At 40.7% G+C, this 16,421-nt stretch overlaps 1 protein-coding gene across 4 annotated transcripts in view; it reads left to right on the plus strand.

Annotated features, from left to right (window-relative positions):
- ift80 (intraflagellar transport 80 homolog (Chlamydomonas)) overlaps window positions 1–16,421 on the plus strand; it is a 292,809-nt gene that overhangs the window by 86,335 nt on the left and 190,053 nt on the right. The window lies entirely within an intron of this gene.

Genomic DNA, 16,421 nt, shown 5'->3' on the forward strand with positions numbered 1-16,421 from the left:
GCTGCATTGTTCCAGTGAAGCCCAACGCAAACTGGAGGAACAACACCTCATCTTCCGACTAGGTACTTTACAGCCTTCCGGACTGAATATTGAATTCAACAACTTTAGGTCTTGAACTCCCTTCCCCATCCCCACCCCCTTTCTGTTTCCCCCTTCCTTTTTTTTCCAATAAATTATATAGATTTTTCTTTTCCCACCTATTTCCATTATTTTTAAATATTTTAAAATCTTTTATGCTCTCCCCACCCCCACTAGAGCTATACCTTGAGTGGCCTACCATCCATTCTTAATTAGCACATTCGTTTAGATGATATCACCAATTTTAACAACACCTACGTGTTCTTTTGTTCTATTGTTGTTGACATCTTTTGATGATCTGCTTCTATCACTGCTTGTTTGTCCCTACAACCAAACCAACCCCCTCCACCTCTCTCTCTCTCTCTGTCTCTCTCTCTGCCCCCCCACCCCCCCGCCACACACCTTAAACCAGCTTATATTTCAACTCTTTCTTGGACTCGAACTCAAGTTCTGTCGAAGGGTCATGAGGACTCGAAACGTCAACTCTTTTCTTCTCCGCCGTTGCTGCCAGACCTGCTGAGTTTTTCCAGGTAATTCTGTTTTTGTTCTGCTTTTCCCATTGTTTCAGGTAATCTCAGATACTAGCACTTCCTTGTCTTACGTGACCTCCTGTTATGATTGAACAAGTTCCAATGGTCCTTATTCCCTCTTAGTGTAGCAGCAGTCATTTTTAGGTTTAAACCGGATCTATTTGTAACCAGCAAAAGATGTCAATTTCTAAATCTTTACAGTAGAACAATACATGGTATGCGACTGTTAGTTGAAACATTGACTGTGATGTTGTGGTATTCCAGTAATTAATTATATAGAGCTTAACTTCATGGAGATTGTGTTTTCTACAGTTCTATTTGAAGATTACCATTGTTATACGACAGTAAATGACTTAGTGATGTAGCCCCTGAATGGTTATTGCATGCTGGTGTTTATAGAGTTTCAAACATTTATCAAAATGCAAATTATAAAGAAGGATTACAAATCCATTGACAATGCGCCTAGAACTGTAGAATGACACAGTAATCCATAGGAACCTAGGAAAGAAAAAAGATAGGAACAGGAGTCGGTCATTCAGCCATTTGGGTCTGTTCTGCCACTTACTTAGATCATGCTTGACCTGTATTCAAAGTCCATTTATCACAGTCGCAAAGAAACATGCCGTAAGGCTGTGTACTAGGAAAAATTTAGTTCCAGATCATATGCAGAATAATGTATACATAAATGTAGAATAAGTATTAATTAGGAAGTGCTTTCTTTTATTCTGCTCAAAAAGGACCTGTTCTGTCCAAGAACAATTAGAATTTGAGTTGGGGAGGGGTTAATTACTATGCCATGATTTCCCACATGGTAGTTCACCGTGATCAATTGTGTCCTCATGAAAAGGACAATAACTTTCCCACATAAAGTATGGAAAATTGGAGGGAGATCTTTCTGGATGTCTTCTACAGCTAACAGTTTGATATTGGGGCAGATTGTTTACAAAGCCACTTTCTTCATTTGGGATATTACACGGTGAGGAAACTAACAAGAAAGATAATTTATAAAATCAATTTAAAAAACCCCTTGAAGAATGATTTTTTATGCATCTTCAAAGAAGACTAAGGATATTGAGTCCCAGTTGACCTGCTGTCAATTTCTACTTAACTAATTGACCCTGAGAATATTAAAGGTGAGCAATTTATATTATTTTGTTCCTGTGTGTTAGTTGCAGCTGTCCTTCTTCGGTGAGATTATCTGAAAGGTGTTAAAACTGCCACCCCACCTCAATGGGTTTCTATTTGTTTCCGTCCCCATGGCAATTGGATCACATGGGCATTTCTCCGAATTGAGGTGTTTATCAGGAATTTGCCTCTCCTTATCAGAACCTTAATCTTACTTTAACTTGAATAGGGTATTTTAAAAGGTCTTGGAAAGTTCAGAATTCATGATGATTTCCTTTTAAAGATTACCTAAGTAAAGTCACAAATGAGATCCTTTATCATTCTAAATTATGTCAACCTTGTTGCTGTAGGATACGGGCATTTTGAATGAGATTAATTGTGAAGTCAAGTTTTAAATGAATTCAAGTTGCTGGAGAGTGGAAGCCAGAGAGTAAATCATTAGAGAATGTAGGTGATAAATACATGGCTGAAAGTTTCATTGATGGTAGTAGTGACTTAGAGATGGAGGTGGATATTGTTGCAGAGGGGGGAAAAGTGTAATTTTTATAATGCATAGCATGTGGTGACTGAAGCTCAGCTCATTTTTAGTACACAATCTTGAGGTTCTATTTCATCCATCAGGGGAGTGTCTGAGGCAGGTGATTGGAAAGTTTTTAAGTTCTTGGTCATGGGTGATTTGATTTTTTTATATATATTTGTTCATGGGATGTAGGCCAGCATTTATTGCCCATGTTAAGAGGGCATTGCTGTGGGTTTGGAGTTACACGTAGGCCAGGTAAGGATGGCAGGTTTCCTCCTCTAAAGGATATTAGTGAACCAGATTTTATGACAATCGGCAATGGGTTTTTAGATTTTTATTGAATTCAAATTCATGGTGGGATTTGAACCCAGATCCCCAGAGCATTACACTGGATCTCTGTAATACCAGTCCAGTGACAATACCATTATGCCTCCCCTTAGAAACGGGAAGGAAAGCATCAGTTGAAAAGTCAAGTATAATGATGAGACGTTACAAATGTTGTCAACATATATATGTAATCTTATTATGATAATGGATTATGTTCAGTGAGGAATAGGAAGAAGCTAAGGATTGAAATTGTGGGTGTGGAAGAGAAACCATTGCAACACATCACCTGCATGGGAACAGAACTGTAGCCAACATTTAAACATGCATCATCTTGCATTGAGGTGTTCTCAATCTGATTCCCCAGTATATTGAATTGAGTCATAACACTCCTTTGTATGTTTGAGGATGAGACTTCTATAACCCCAATCAAAAATGAAGAGAGAAACTGCAATTGAGCTTAAGATTTTGTTTCCAGGTTGCTCCACTGCAAATGGCTTTAGAATTGCTGCATGTTTCATGATGGCCTGTGCTTATATAAGATGGTTGGACATCACTACACTCTGGTAGTGCACTCCTCCAAACTTGCCAGTACACCTTGCAGGATACTTTCTGTATTCTTAAATAATGAAATGTTGGTGCAGTCTTTGTGTAGAGGCTACAATAGATATGGACCTTTTGGCTTCAGTAGCTGAGGGAAGACTGAAGCTATGTGCTGTTAGTTCACATGATCATTTTCACCATTGTTCATCTCTTCACCCCAGTGCTTCCTACTCACCTGACTTCCTAATTTGCTAAATTCCTCAGGTTGCATGTACTTTGGCTGACTTCTGCACCAGGTGAAGTGAATAATGTGGGATGCTGACATTTTGATTGTCTTTAAGAGTTGAGTCATCATTTTCATTGCTGTGTATAGAAACAGGAAAGGAATGTGTATTATAACAAAAATAAAAATACCTGGAAAAACTCTGCAGATGCTGTTAGACCTGTTGAGAGGGAAACAGTTGACGTTTCGAGTCTGTATGACCCTTCATCAGAACTAAGGCATATAAAAATGAGATCAAATATAACCTGGTCGAAGGGGGTGGGACAGGAGAGCTCGATAGGGGGCCAGTGATAGGTGGAGGCCAAGAAGAGACTGCCAAAGATGTCATAGACAAAAGGACAAAGGGGTGTTGATGGTGGTGATACTATCTAAAGGGGGATTGGAAAGGGGGTGGGGATGGAGGAGAGAGTTCATGATCTGAAATTGTTGACCTCCATCCCCACCCCCTTTCAGATCCCCCTTCTTCCAGTAATTTATAATTTTTTTACAACTGTATATTTTTTTTCTTTTCCCTCCTATTTTTTAAATTTATTTCGATCTCTACCTTTTAGCCCATTTCGATCCCTTCCCCCCACCCCACCCGCACTAGGGCCATCTGCCACTAGCTTTCTTCCCTTAATGTCCCCATTAGCACATCCTTTAGATAATATCACCACCGTCAAGACCCCTTTGTCCTTTTGTCTATGACATCGTTGGCAGTCTCTTCTTGGCCTCCACCTATCACTGGCCCCCTATCGAGTTCTCCTGTCCCACCCCCTTCTACCAGCTTATATTTCATCTCATTTTTACATGTCTTAGTTCTGATGAAGGGTCATACGGACTCAAAACGTCAACTGTATCCCTCTCTGGAGATGCTGTCAGACCTGCTGAGTTTTTCCAGGTATTTTTGTTTTTGTTCCAGATTTCCAGCATCCGCAGTATTTTGCTTTTATATCAGTGTATAATATAACCCTGACTGCAAGTAGAAGTGGTATTATGCTGTGTACCTCATGCTGTGAATGCCTGTTTTCTCAGTGAGTATATGCAATGGGGAGGACAATGAAGAAGGAAAGAACAATGCTACCTCTGAGCTTCAGTGAAGCCTGTAAGTGCTTCCTGCACCACCCTTATGACCTTTAACTTCATGATCCTGACAGTTTCCTTAGGGAAGCCAATATTCATTTGTTGCAAGCATCCTTCTATTATGCTTCACTTGACTGTTATACAATGCCCTTTCTTATAAGGAGATATAAATGCAGGTATTAGAATTGGAAAGAGAATGGACATTAGGGATAATTTTAAACTTCATATAGGCAACAGTCAATTGGATGACAACAGGGCAAGTTCTACAATGAGTGGCTATTACAGACAGGAGAGAGGGAGAAACTGAAACCCCAATTCTCTTCTCTTGCTGTTTGTAATAATTGTGGGTTTTTTGGAAAGTTGTGTGTTTCTAAGTGCCTCCCACTGTTTAGTGTGTGGTCAATTAAAAAAATAACTTGCAACAGACTTTCATGGTTTTAAACAAAGAAGGCTATTTATTCACATACAAAAACAGAATTACCTGGAAAAATTCAGCAGGTCTGGCAGCATCGGCGGAGAAGAAAAGAGTTGACGTTTCGAGTCGTCATGACCCTTCGACAGAACTATTTATTCATATGTTCACCCTGAAAGCCTAAATACTATATCATTCACACATGCATGCGCACACTCAAAAAAGTTGCAATTAAAGAAGATAATGTACTCTACAAGTGTTTCCAAAAGAATAGCTCTCAGTTCACGTGTTTGACTTGTCTTAGAAGAATGCTGACATTGGTGGGCCTGATAAAGAAAGTAGTCTTTTCCACTCCTGAATTTTAGTTTAGCTGGGTTCAAATAGCTGGAATTGTCTGTCAGGAATATTGTAGGATTCCCTCGACGAGCTGGATTTTGCAGCAGACGACAAAGTTGGTTACTTGTGGTTTCTGTACCAGGAGGTCACGTTTTGATATTGGTGGACTTTTGAGAAAAAGAGATCTCACTGGGAGGCTTTTAAGATTTTTACAGTGTCCTGGTCTTAAGGCAAAGATGACGCTGCCTTTTCTGCAACTGCTGTGGCTTGCAGTGTTCTCTGCATTCTACCTGTTTCTTTCAAATTCTTTATTATCTCAAGAACTTGGTATCAGAAGCCAGTTTCTGTCACATGATCAGCTGCTATTATCCATCCAGAATGATTGATTTAAAGCTGAAAGCCATTGCTGTGTTATGGGAATAAATGGTGGCTCTTCTCTTATTTGTGGTTAACTGATTTTCTTCAGCTCTCTTTCATTAAATTGTAAACTTGGAGACATGAAGTCTAGAAGTCCATTGATCTTGAGTTTGGAGTAAACAATGGTAGATGTGAATTCCACCGAGGGTGGGTATGTCCATTCAAAGGGGAGGTTCCGCCCAGGGTGATTCGATTAGGAATTTCCCAAAAGTTTGAGGTAGCCTGTGTTGAGTTTGTAAAAGTTATCTGACCTTTGGAAGCCATCTTAGCCACCTTGTTAATATCCATTTTAAAACATAAAAGACAGTTCTGGAAGCTGCCATACGAACACAGTCCATGTTTGAAGTTGAGAATAATACATGCCTCAACTGAGCAATACAGTGGATGATTTGCTCACCAGGTTCCCACCGATGTTGGGGATAATTTTCAATTTCGCCACATCACTTGAAAGTACATCCTACATCACACTTTTTGTAGGTAGCATGTGTTAGTCGTGTGATTTGGGGCACAACTTGGAAAATTTGTCTGACTTTGGAAGCATATTTCAGGACCATGATAAAAGCTGTGCTGTAGCAATAGAAGCATGGATGTACATAATGAGCAAAATGATTGCCTGAAAGCTTTGTATGATGTGTTGCAGGCATATTAAATTGAGATTGCATCAAGTTGAGATTAAACTTGTTATAACATACACTTGGAGCAAATGCAGCCATTGCAATTTTCCAAGACCTGGAATTTTTTTTCTTTATTGCTTTCAACAACTGTACATGGGAGACTGCATTCGCTATCAAGCCATGTCCACCAAAGTGTTTTTAATGATGCACCTGAAAGGAGCTTTCCTCTCAGACTGGATGAGGCCAATTCTCTTCCTGCAGCCACACTTCCGATAGTGTTCTATCTTCCCTTCATTGCCCAAGATTTGCTTCTTTAATTTACTGCTCCTAAATGCAGCTAGCCTTTAGATAAAGCTCTTTCAAGAGTTGCTGTTTCATTAGGTGTACCCCACATCAGTGAAGTCGCTGCACCTGGATCAAACTTGCAAAAAGCATATTAAAATCAATAAGAAACTGACCTCAAAATTGTGCCGAATCATATCTCTGTTGCTAAATTTTAGTTCAATTTTATTTGCACTTGAAATGTTACAGTTGAAAATGGATCAATATATGAAACCTTAAAGTATCAACATTTTGTTACAAGTCTTTCTGAAAGCTTTATTTGCAACTCAGGCAACTTAGTAAAGTTAGTGTGATTTTGTTGCAGTGGTAAAGTTTTTAGAATCTCTATATAATCTTGTTGCATGAGAAAATAAGGCCAGAACATGTATAATGTAAAAACTTTACTCAAGTCTGCACTTCCTGCCCCTTATTTTTCAGCTAGCCATGGAACATTGTGCAGAACAAATATCTCTGCCACCAAATGTGTAAACAAAGGCAGCTATTTGAAGTATACCAAAAAAAACTCTCGAAAGAGCCACAATTTCTGCAGTGTCTTAATTGACTTTGATATGAATTGATCCAATCTTTATTTAAGATCAATTACACTTTAGCAACAGAATAATGTATTGTGCTTTGGGTGATATAATATTCCTCTCCTTAAATGACAACAAATCCTCTGATCCACTATAGACAACATTTCAGGAGATATGCTCATGATGCTATAACAGTGTATGCACATGGCATGACGCTCAAAGGATTGGGAGGTACCAGACAAATGTAAATAGACCAATGTGATATTTGGTGCTGAGGGTCACATACGACAGTTTGGGCAGGGCAAGTGGTGGAAGGTATAGCCAGGCAAGGCTTTATTAAGGAAGAATGTGTCATGACCCTTGAGGCAAGCTTCCATCAAGTCATGATGGTGATGTGATCATACACAATAAGGTCCTGGATTGCTGAATGAATGCAGAATGGGAGAGATGGTGATGTAGTGGTAATATCACTGGATTAGTGGCTAGGCCCAGGCTAATGCTCTGGAGGCAAGGGTTCAAATCCCACTATGGCAACTGGTGGAATTTAAATTCCATTAATAAATTGTTTCGGTAATGGTGACCATCTGGTCTGGCCTAGATGTAACTCCAGACCCACAGCAGTGTGGTTGACTCATAACTGCTCTCTGCGATGGTTGAGCAAGCCACTCAGTTCAAGGGCAATTGGGGTGGGCAACAAATGCTGGCCTTGCTAGCGAAGTGATGCCTGTACCCTGTCGAATAATGAAAAAGAAAAAAACCCAGGTGGAAATTGCAGCAATTGATAATCCACTGGCTACAGATGAGCAGCGAGAGTGATAAGTGAGGTGGGAAGTAGGTTGGCAAGGTTAGCTCCAAGTGGGAACAATAGGTGGGAAATTCAATAAGAGAATAAGATAAGGCAATTGGGGTTGTTGTTCATAAGGTGGGCCAGGCTGGTTCCTTAATGGATCCTTTGAGAATGCTGGAAGAGGCACCAGAGGGAAGGTGTGTGCGAGATTAGGAAGATCAAGTTTAAGGCTTGGGGAATGAATCTAGCAGGGAGTGGGACAGAGGTGCCCCAGAAGGATGAAATAAAAGACTTTACTATGTAACAGAAAGGGGAAGTCTCAATACAGAAGGGCCCATGGGATAAAGAGAAAAATATAAAGGGACAATAGATTGTGGAATTGGGTCCCAGTTGGCAGCCAAATGCTCACATGAATGGACACAGAAACTTGGGTTACGTAAGCATAGCAAAGATTAGGACAGTTATAACCCATTTGTGAATGGATAATGGGTAAGAAACAAAAAGAAAAGAGTTCAAAGATAAATGGGATGTAATTGGCTTGTAGATAGGGTAGAACCAGCTTGGAGCACTGGCAAACAAACCTTGGTTTGGAGACAGTGAATGATGAGTAAATCCTGGAGCAGTTTGAAGGACTGGAAGAATTTGAGGTATAGAGTATCAGTGGGCACATGGCTAGAAGTATTAATGCAAGATGATGAATTGCGGTAGTGTGGAGATAATGAGGGTAGGCTAATCAAAAAGTGACTTAGTAGTACACATCAACTGATCGAGTATACCATCCAAGGCATGAATGGAGTCTTTGACAATGGGAAGCAGGTAAAAATTGGCAGAGCAAAGATCATCAGACAGCAGAATGGGTTGTAATGTAGAAAAAGTTGCCTTAAAATTGAAGCGACTGTGAAGTAGACAAAAGTCACAGTATTAAAGTCTTAACTATATGAGGACAGTATAGGCCTGATGGTGGAAGAATCAAGGGGTTGAGAAGTCAAATTTGAGTAGAGTTCCAGCACAGGGGAAAAGCAAAGAACAAGCAAGGTTGGGGAATGGTCAGTGGGTTCTGCACATCTAAATTTAAACTTGCAACTTGAGCAAAAATGCACCCAAGCTCAGAGCGAGACAAATTTAGACAGTGAAAGTCAGAGATGGGGGTGGGTGGGGTGTGGATGTGTAGGGCAAAGGATGACAACTGATGACCAGATGATGTGGAGCAAAGGAACTCAGTCTGGAGCTGCCAGCCACTTGAACAGCCAAATGTACAGGTGCATGTTAAGTACTGCTTTGATATTTGTATCTACTTGCTGCTGTGCATATAATTTATCCTACACCAAGCTTTGATTGGTGGTTTTATCATGAAGTTCACGATCTGTCGATGGCATGTTCTTTCTTACTTGGCTAGATCATTGATATATGGTGGCATTCTGGTATAATCCAGCATTATAAAAGTACTTTGTTTGTCATGATGCACAATATTCCACATAATTTACACATGAGACTGAGTTTTGATGCATTAAAAAGATGGATGTGCTAACGAAAGTCAACTTCCATTGCAAGTTTTTGCTTCTCACACATTAAAACCCGGCCTTGTGTGTGAAGTATATGGAATATTGTGCTTCAAGGCAAACAAATATATATATAGTTCGCTACTGATCATGAATTATGTAATAAAAATTATTTTATGTATATTGTCTTGGGACTCATCTGTTGTTCTTGGTTATGAATCCACTATGCAAACAATGAAACCAGATGTTAAAGATTTGAATTAAGAATGAACACTTATTGCTCAGAATTCAGTGGTGCAATCAATGTATGGAGGGAAGAAGTTGTGCAGCAAAAATTTAAATTATAGTCAGCATATTTATTTATGCATACTTATTTGTTTTGCAGAGTATTAATGTTCATCTGCTTGTTGGTCATAGAAGTATCATTATGCATGTCAATGACGATCTTTCAGAAACCAATTATGATGTCATCAGTAAACAGCAAATCATAGTTATTTTTGTAAGAAACAGAAAAATGTCTGGTAAGGGATGAATATGTCTCGAGATCAAGGCACCCTTCTACACCCTTAACAGTTGACCTAAACCACAGGATTCCAAAGCAGCAGAGCAGGACACTAAGCTGGATGCCTGAGCATTTTGTTTGCTGTTCATGTAAGTGGAGGTGGCAAACAAGAACAATGCTCGTTATGATGCAACAAAATAGTGCATGGGGAAAAAAAGACACTGGTCTATGCTAGTTCAAAGAGTCAATATGCGGAAATCTGATGCTTCAAATGAATGCCATTGCAATACCTTGAAATGGAGGGAGTCTTGCTGCCTGTTGAAAGTTGAGTTACAAATACTGAATCAGCAGAAAGCATGAAGTATACAGTAGACTGTTTAATGTGGCAGATGCATGAAAGCTTCATACCGTGCTTGAACCAACACCCATCAGAGGATGGAGTGTACCTTTGTTAGGGTTGTTCTATGGTTAATGGGCCCCACAAGTGTGCAAAACTAAGGATCACATTTACTTTTGTCTTCCTTCTGATATTGGTGCTAAGAACTAAGGTAGCAGCATTGGCTCAGGCAACCCATTTGTGCTTTTACCAGAACATGGTCTTCAGCCTTAAAAATAGTCACCCCAGTGTGGTGCAATTGCTGCAGCAGGATCTCCAACACTTCATTATCAAAGGCAGCGATGTTGCACACATCATCTCTGCTCTACTGTTTTGATTAATCTCTTCACTTCCCCTTTTAAGGCTTGCTGCCTTGCCAGATTTTCAGATTCCCAGCTGAGTGTGCTACAAGTTGCACTCTCTGGACAAGTTTGTAACTTAATGTGTTTGGATGACTCAAATGTGTTGCTCCGTGGCCCAGCCAAGATGAACAGGATCATCACAATTGTGCATATGTGAAGCACCTCGGAAATCAGAAAAGGTGTTGATATGCAGTTGAACAAGGAAGTCAAGAGACCTGTAGTCTCCTTGGAAGATGTGGAAACATACTTCAGGGGAATTAACGTAAATGCCTGCAGCAGAAGAGGTGCAACAACACTCCCTATTTGCTGGCTACCTTCCAAAAAGAAGACTTTTTATTTCCGCTTTCATTGATGAACAGCAGCAACACACATTTTGAAGATGGCAAGCAGTACATCCACTCAACCTGAATTACCCAGTTGCTCAGAACTTTTCAACTCCATGCCTAAAACACGGTACATTCAAATTATAAGCAAAACCAAATGGATTTTTTGGCTGCTCTTTTCATATTCCTTTGCCAGCACTTTGTTTTGGTGCTTGTCTTACCATTTAACCTAAGACTGACAAAGTGCTCCATAAGCAGCAGGAGTAACCATAGCAAGAAGCTTTTAAATGCAGAACCATTTGATGTCCCTGACGTCCGAAGCCAAATGCTATATTGTTTTCATCATTAATGACTGTCTGCTTTCTGACAACTTCTTACTTATTTGATTATGGTTAACTGGAGGTCGAATTTGTGCAGCTTCCTACAGAGGAGGCTTAGTAGGATTTTGCCTGGTCTGGAGGTTATTAGCTATGAGGAGAGGTTGGAGAAACTCGGATTATTCTCACTAGAGTGACGGAGATTTAGGGACGACTTGATAGAAGTGTACAAAGTTATGAGTGGCATGGACAGAGTAGATAGTCAGAAGCTTTTTCCCAGGGTGGAAGAGTCAATTGCTAGGGGACCCCCTTGGGCCATTTGTGAAGAAATCTGTGCTATGTTTGCTGTCTCCTATTTTGGGGCTCACTAGCTTATCAAGATGCCATTCACACTATGGTACTACGCGTTTGAGAAAATTCCTCTCAATAAATTCAGTGACTCACATGTGCATTGTAGAAAATTTTTCAATAGTTGTTATCGGCTTTCATAGCAAACTCAATGTTTCAAAGACAACTGCTGCTGCATTAATTCCCTTTTGAAGGCAAGTTTGATAAGATGCAAAAAGCTTACCTATGCTGCCTATATAGCGTCGCAAACTTTAAAGATGTTTTCTCTTCTTCCCCTTTCACGATCTGTTTGTTCCTCCTAATTTGTGAACTGTGCTTCTCTCAGTGGCCCTTCCTGAAATTCAGGGCTCTAGCAACTGTGCTGGCATGAGGGACATGTGGCATATTTGCTCCATTGTTTTGTGAAGTGTCTGTGTTGGTGGCATCACTCTCCCCAGCCTTCTAATTTTTTGAAGGTTCTCCTGGAAAAGAGAATGAATATAACATGCATTCCACAAACGATGGCTTCTCAGATTGGTAAATTTAATACAATATTATTGTGTAAGGTGAGCAAGTAACAAATGTAACATCTGTTGTAAGGATTTAGAAGAGAATGAGATATGAAAGGTCATAACAAAAGAAGGGTACCTTCTGCTTGTTAAAATTGTCACCTCAAATATCCTCCCAGGTGAGTTTTGGACTATTAAGCACTGTCTCTTGAGTGACTATATTCTGGAAAGTACAATTCAGAAACCCCTTATGTTCCCTTGTGTTGTAGTATGGTCAGTTGAGCACAGAGATTCTTTGCTCCAATGGTTCAGTTTTTCCATGCTCAGTACAAATGTGTTAATTGAGACCATGGTAATTTGCACATTGTACTCCACACAAATTGTGAGTATTCCTTGGACTGCTATCCCTCTGAGTCACAATTGCTAACTTAAGAATGTGGATCGTGTTAGCCTGAAATCTCATGAACACCAAGCTCTGCCTACTCACTTCAATGAATATTAATGATAGTAAAACAACTTTCATATTCCAGTCTTGGCCCTGTAGCTTCAGCCCAAAGAACCTGCTAATGGATTTGTCCCAATAATGGTGGCTGGGCATGGTTTATTTATTTAAATTTATTTTTAAGTGGTTTTACAGAGCTGCTTTCTGAATTAGAGGAAACTTCCTCCACCAAATTTCTCATCTTTATTAAAATAAAAGTGAAATGCTGTGGATGCTGGAGGCCTGACATAAAAACAGAAAGTACTGGAAAAACTCAGTAGGTCTGGCAACATCTATGGAGAGAGAAATGGAGCTAATGTTTCGGGTCCAATATGACTCTTTGGAACTGAAGAAGTCATATTGGACTCAAAACATTAACTCCGTTTCTCTCTCCACATATGTTGCCAGACCTGAGTTTTTCCAGCACTTTGTTTTTTATTTCCCACCTTTAGCTTTGTTAGGTCTTTTTATTGATGGAGGAAATGTTTGAGACCATTTAGCCTATTGTGTCCACTTCAACTCTTTGTTAGAGTAATTCAAAACTAATTCCACTGCTCTGTTCTCTCCCCATAGTCCTGCATCTTCCTCAGTTTTAAATGTTGGCTTACATTTGCCTTAAAATCTGCAATGGTCACTGCCTCAGCCTGACTCCCCAGTCTTTACTTATTCACTGTATCAAAATGTTGATAATTTTCTCATCTCCTCTTCTCTTAATCTTCTCTGCTGCAATGTAAGTGTTACCTTGGATCTCTCCCACAGTTGAGAGCTTCTCATGATCAGGTAAATGAATCCCTATGCGCATGCCTTTGTATGTCAGTATCACTGCTGAGCAGCAGAAGGGGGTGGAGGAAAGAAGAGAGGGGCAGCATTTAAGGAGGATGTACTCCATAATAACCATTGCAGATTTTAAGGCAAATATTAGCCAACGTTTAAAACTGAGGAAGATGCAGGACTATAGGGAGAGAGCAGGGCAGTGGAATTAGTTTTGAATTACTCTTTTTAAAAAAAAGAGTAGGGGTGGACACTATGGGCTAAATGGCCTCAAAAATTCCCTCCAACCATGAAAATTACCAGAAAAATAAAAGTAATATGTTGCTACTAAGATCTTAGTGAGGAGTTGTGCAAATTAAGCCAATGGGAATTGACAGGGAAAATTCCTGTGGCAGAGTCACACTGGAAGGTTATTGAAAGGCAATCATTTTAGCCCCAGGACATTGCTGTAGGGATTCACCAGGCAGTACTGTATATCTAAACAAAAACAGAATTACCTGGAAAAACTCAGCAGGTCTGGCAGCATCGGCGGAGAAGAAAAGAGTTGGCGTTTCGAGTCCTCATGACCCTTCTGTTTTTGTTTTGGATTTCCAGCATCTGCAGTTTTTTTGTTTTTAGTACTGTATATCTAATTATCTTGACCTGCTTCAGAAAATCAGAAGTGGGGCTGTTTTCTGATGCATATCAGCTCTATTTGGAGCTCCTGTGATAATAAATAAATCGATGCCCACATGCAGCAACACCTTGCCAACAACCTGGCTTGGGCTGATAAGTGCCAAGTTATGTTTTGTGCCATGCAAGCATGAGACAGCCATCTACAAAAGAGGTGCAACCTGAGGGCCTTTTTTGCAAGAGAGGGTTGGTTGGGTGCTTCAGTGTTAGAAAAGTATCAGAAGTCTCATTGCACTTGGCATCTAGGAGAGAACTGTTGCTAGCTGCATCTTTGGAGCTTATTCCTGGGCACTTTCGTGGCTCTAGTGTGGTGCTATTTTGGAGAAGGACAAAGGGTGAAAAAAGGCACTAAATGGAGGTTGTGCTAATAAGATGCATCTTTGAAAACCTGGATTTAGCAGACAGGTTTCAGGCTAACTGATGATTTTCAAGATGTGAACATGCTTGCAGATAGAGACTAACAACTGCAGATTCAGAATTCAAGCGCTGATTATTGATACAATTTTCCTGGAGCTGTGAATGTAGCGTGCACTCACCCACTTCCACTGAAGGTGTGGAGTGCAATTTCAGAGAGTGGAAGGATGCCTCAAGGAGCAAGAGAAAACATGCCAGGATCTCCAATGTGGAAATGGAGTTCCTGGTGGAGGAGCTACAGAGCAGGAGGGATGTTTTATTTCCACAGAGGCGTGGGGGGGCCAGGAGGTGAGTTACTCACTGCAGGATTCCTGGCCTGTCTGACTTGCTCTTGTAACCACAGTATTTATAAGGCTAGTTCTGGTCAGTTGCTGGTCAATGGTAAACCCAAGGATGTTGTTAGTGGCGGATTCAGCAATGATAATGCCATTGAATGTCAAGGAGTGATGGTTGCATTCTCTCTTGTTGGAGATGGTCATTGCCCTGCACTTGTGTGGCTCGAATGTTACTTGCCACTTGTCAGCCCAAGACTGGATATTGTCCAGGTCTTGATACATTTGGACATGCACTGCTTCAGCATCTGAGGAGTTGCGAATGGTGCTGAACATTGGGCAGTCACCATTAGGGTGGCATGGTGGTTTTGTCACTAGACTAGTATTCAAGAGACCCAGGGTAATGCTCGGGGACCTGGGTTTGAAACCCACCATGGTGGATGGTGAAATTTGAATTGAATTAAAATCTGCAATGAAAAGCCTGGTGATGACTACAAAACTGTTGCCGATTGTCGTAAAAGCCCATCTGATTCACTAATGTCCTTTAGGGAAGAAAATTTGCCATCCTTACTTGGTGACTACATGTGACTCCAGACCATCAGAGATGTGGTTGACTCTTAAAAATCCTCTTAACAAGGGCAATAAATGCTGGCCTAGCCAGCGATGCCCAGTCTCTTGAATGAATATGTAATTAAAAGAACATCCCCACTTCTGACCTTATGATGGAAGGAAGGTCATTGATAAAGTATGGTTGGGCCTAGGACATTACCCTGAGAACCCCCGCAGTGATGTCCTGGAATTGAGATGATTGACCTCCAGCAATCACAACCATCTTCCTTTGTGCCAGGTATGATTCCAACTAGTGGACAGTTTTCCCCCTGATTTCCATTGACTCCAGTTTTGCTAGGGCTCTTTGATGCCATATACAGTCAAATGCTGCCTTGATAGCAAGGGCAGTCATTCTCGCCTCACCTCCTAGGTTCAAATATGGACAAAAGAGCTGAACTCAAGGCTGTAATGAGGTCAGGACTTGAATGATTCTGGCGGAACCCAAACCGAGCATCAGTGAGTAGGCTATTGCTAAGCCAGTACTGCTTGCTAGCACTGTTGATGTCGCCTTCCATCACTGGTGTACACTGATGGGGCAGTAATTGGCCAGGTTGGATTTGTCCTGCTTTTTGTGTACAAGATGTACCTGGTCAATTTTCCACATTGCTAGGTAGATCACAGAATCTCAGCATTGTTACGGTGTAGAAGGAGGCCATTCGCCCCATCATGTCTGCACCAGCTCTGAGCATTTTAACTTAGGGCCAATCTCCTGCTTTTTCCCTGTAACCCTGCAGATTGTTTCTATTTAAATAGTCATCCTATGTCCTTTTGAATGCCTCAGTTGTACCTGCCTGCACCACACTTCCAAGCAGTGCATTCCAAACCCTAACTACTCGCTGTGTGAAAAAGTTATTTTCTCCCCTCTCATTTGCTTCTTTTGCAAAACACTTTAAAATTGTGCCCTCTGGTTCTTGATCCGTTTACAAGCAGGAACAGTTTCTCCCTATCTACTCTGTCCAGACCCCTCATGATTTTAAAAACTTCTATCAAGTCTCCTCTTAGCCTTCTCCTCTCCAAGGAAAACAGGCCCAACTTCTCCAATCTTTCCTCCTAACTGTAAGTGCCTCATCCCTGGAACCATTCTCGTAAACCTCTTCTGCAC

The sequence above is a fragment of the Carcharodon carcharias genome, chromosome 2 (assembly GCF_017639515.1).
Source record: "Carcharodon carcharias isolate sCarCar2 chromosome 2, sCarCar2.pri, whole genome shotgun sequence".
NCBI lineage: Eukaryota > Metazoa > Chordata > Chondrichthyes > Lamniformes > Lamnidae > Carcharodon > Carcharodon carcharias.